Raw genomic sequence first — 3,983 nt, 5'->3', positions numbered from 1 at the left:
GGAGCAACAGGAGAAAGGAGGATTGCCATGCCAAGAAAGGAATAAGATGCAGGCTTGAGAGCTTCAGCAGACAGAGTACAAATTGTGTACGAGCAGGGGAAGAACTGCCCCCAGACTCCCCTCCCATTGGGTCTAGGGTAGTAAAGATGAAATGTAGATTTTAGAAAGTAATAACTCAGAGGAGTATCAAAGGGGAGGTATTAGCAACATGGAAGTTTGGGAGTGTTCCAGCCATTGAGCTGATTAAGGCATATTAAATATAAGGCTATGTTTGTATTTCTTTCATTCAGGAATCCAGAACATTGGGGTAAATAGCAAGGAACTAATGCCACAGCCACTGGGCAATGACAGCAGATTATTCACCTACCACAAGAGCAGGGAAACTGAAGTTTGTGACCTGATTGTAGCTATCATCATTTGCATGGGGACAGAAAGCAGAAAAACCAGGAAAACAAGGAAATGACAAGGAAAACTCCTATGCATTTATATAATTGAAACAAAGATTTTATCAGAATAGACAGGAAATCTCATGTGCAGCTCTCAATTTACTTTCCCTGGTGCTGTGCATGAATTCAGAAGATGAATTGGAATAATATCATCCACACAGTATTATCTTCCTTTCTCTTACTAGACCTGGAATTGTAGAGAATATCCTAATGTTTGTGAGATACTTGAACACTTCTGCCTTGTGGACTGAGATAAAGCCTGTTGACCTTATTCTCATCTACTTAAGATTTTCTTTTCTTTTCTTTTCTTTTTTATTTCAAGATACTTCATTTTCAAAATGGGACACAACATAAGCCTTTGGCCCATTCTGCCAATGTACAAGCTACAAATGCTTGTTTAGCAGCTGAGAGGCACACGTTAGTATCATGTCTGAAAAGTGAATAAAAATCCACATAAAACAATATTCAAAGTTTCCATAGGAACACAGTAAGTGTGACCCCCATCTCCTAGCCTTCCATACTGCATTGGTGCCAACCCTACTCTTACAAAGACATTCCAAACTAGCAGTAATTAAGTTAAATGGTCCCCCCAAATGCCTTAATTCAAGCTAAACTTGTAGGTAAGGAGCTACAAGAATGGCATCTATACATTGATTCTAGCAGAAGCACAGGCTGCAGGGTGACGGTCCATCCCGCTCTCCTGGGCACAAGACATGGGCAGAATGCCATCATCCTGCTCTTCCACTTTGGGCGGGAATCCATGGCTCCGGATCTGCTTCATGAGTTGCCACATTGGCTGTGACATTACATAGTAGATGTTTGGCTTCTGGAACCCATTGAAAGTAGAAGCAGCAGCAACAGTGTATGCACCCATGTTCTCAAACAGCATCCAATCACCCACATGCAATTCAGGCAGGTTACAGCGCTCAACAATCCGATCAAGGCCATCACATGTTGGTCCCCAGATGCTGGATGAGTAATACTTCTCGTCTGGCTTGGCTCTCTTCTGCAGCAGGGCCTTCACATGTGCATGATCATAAAGAATTCAGTTAAAGGATCCATATACTCCATCATTCACATAATACATGAAGGTTTGCTCATTTGACTCATCTTCATCGTCAGAGCCGGGCTGCTCCTTCCACATGGATTTTTTGGCAATGATGTTGACTGCAATTGTGAAAGCTGACGCGACATAGTATCTGCCTGGCTCAGCTATGATTCTCACTCCAGAGTATGACCGGAAGTACTTGTCCAGAGCTGGGTTGATTACACTGGTGATCTCTTCAAATTTAAGCTTTGTATCTTCAGATCCAGGAAAGCCACCACCAATTTCAAGCAGATGCATGCTGAAACCAACTTCTGTTCCCATGTCAAATACACAGGCATCTAATACTGCCTGCACAAAGGTCTCAGGGTCAGTACATCCACTGCCCACATGGAAGCTGACACCAATGACGTCAATATTTAGCTCTTTTGCCCGTTCCAAGAGAAGCCTGCTGGTTTTGAGTGTGGCACCAAACTTAACACTGAGGCGACAAACTGCTTTGGAATCATCAGTGGCAATCCGCAAAACCAACTTTGCCTTTGGATGTGCTCTGGCGACTTTCATCAATTCAATTTCACTGTCAAAAGTCATCATCTGGACTCCATTACTGGCAGCATACTTGATTTGAGACACTTGTTTACAAGGATTTACATAGATAATCCTCTCTGGAGGCACCCCAAGCCCTGCACCAACTGTATTTCAGTCTTGCTTGCACAGTCAAATCCTGTCCCAATGGCAGCTAGGGTTCTCACTATGGCTTTGCTGTCGTTACACTTGACTGCGTAAAAGGGAGTGACCCGAGGAAGAGCTTTTAGCCACCTCAGATGCTTCTTTAGAATGTCTCCAAAATCTGCAACATAGAAAGCATCCTTATCATCAGAGGAAGAGACTTCGTTGATTTTTTGGTCCAGAATGTCCTTAGCAGTAAAGCCTTCATTGAGGATATGGAAGTCAAATTCGTCCTTAGTAAAGCTGCTCATGGTTCTCGATGTGCCTACAGAAAACCTAGAGATGGAATTTAATTATCTCCAGATCCTCACAAAGCCAACTTATCCAAGAACTCTGAAGCTGTCTCCTTGGAGTGGTGGAAACACTCACAGCACCATGGCGCGGCTAGCCAGACCCATGGAGACGCTGCCACTGCCAAACTCTGAGGAGCGCCTGGCAGAAGCCGTCAGCCACCTCGTCGAGCCCGCCGCAGAAGCCGACCCGAGGTGGCACCGAGCTGCTGGCTGAGAGCGGCCAGGGCCAGCGGTGGCTGCTTGCAGAGACTGACCTACTTAAGATTTTCTAATGTGATCATTACTTGTAGCAGAGGGAGCAAAGATATAGCTACAGTGCTTTATTTCAGAAACTTCCTAGGAGATATTGGCTGTAAAGCTGTGTTTTTTTCAGGCAATGATGGTATGGGGCCTTTCCATCTGCTCTGCCTGAAAGGGCACCTGTCTTCTCACCATGGTCCAGGCTGACACTATCAGTCCCAGGATAAAACTTTGGACAAAATTCAAACCACGGGCAGCATGCCAAGTTGGGTTGTTAATGTTCTCTTAAGCTCCAACTTGTTCTCCTATAGCAAAGCAGATGGTGTCATGAACAGGTTTGTAGCTGTAACATTCATTGGCCACTGTTATATGTTACCATCCATCATCAAGTGGCTTTTCTTCTCTTTCGTGACTCTTTGTGATGTCATCTTTCAGCATCTGATGAGCTAGTGTGAAGAACTTTTGGGGCCACTTCTGGAAATTTGGCAAGTATTTGTCACTGTGCTCAGATAATAAAGTAGGCTCAGATAAGAATATTCACATTTGGGCTAATACAAAGGTCAAGATAAACTCAAATGCAATGTGCAGCATTTCATTTGTCTTGATTATCCTGATAAGCCCTAGAAACAGCTTTGTTTACGGCTTTGCTTGATTACTACCAGGGGTGATCTCTTTACTTATTACTTTGTCTTTGATCTAAGAACTGACCATGTTTTTGGATGTACCTAGACTGATATAAAAGCAGACTGGGAAAAAACAAATGGTGCTTCAGCCTCAGCACTGGCCAGAGTCATGTTATGATATTGTCTAATTCTCTTTTTCTTTTCAGTCCTAACTCCCTCCCTTGAGTCCCTGTTGACTGACTGAGCTTGCTTGGTCAGATTGATCCTCAACATTGGCACTCAAGTACAAATGGTACAGTAAAGGACACCACAGGAAAAAGAAAGCTCACAAAGGAAAATGAAACTTAAAGGAAAATGAGGAAGATTTGGGCCAGTAGTGAATAAACCTTGTAAAAGGAACAAGGTAATAATAGAATGGTTTTTGTATATGTTTTTAGAGTTATGCTTAAATCTAGCAGAGAGAAGATAATTTTCATAGACGATTTTAGTCTTTGGACCATCATTAGTGATAGTTTAAACTCTGGATATGAGAGAGAGAATGGGTTTCAGAAATGCAATCCTCTCCTCTGTCTGGGACAGTTTGATGAAAGAAAAGGAAAATGGACAT

General features: G+C 43.0%; 2 pseudogenes; one reads left to right on the top strand and one right to left on the bottom strand.

Annotated features, from left to right (window-relative positions):
- The first annotated feature begins 579 nt into the window (after positions 1-579).
- On the top strand, positions 580-3,264 carry LOC116082239 (annotated as a pseudogene).
- On the bottom strand, positions 888-2,471 carry LOC116082235 (annotated as a pseudogene).
- Positions 3,265-3,983: the final 719 nt, after the last annotated feature.

This window comes from Mastomys coucha, unplaced genomic scaffold (assembly GCF_008632895.1).
Source record: "Mastomys coucha isolate ucsf_1 unplaced genomic scaffold, UCSF_Mcou_1 pScaffold7, whole genome shotgun sequence".
Lineage (NCBI taxonomy): Eukaryota > Metazoa > Chordata > Mammalia > Rodentia > Muridae > Mastomys > Mastomys coucha.
The sequence above is the reverse complement of the archived record's forward strand: the minus strand, read 5'-3'. Positions and strand labels throughout refer to the sequence as shown.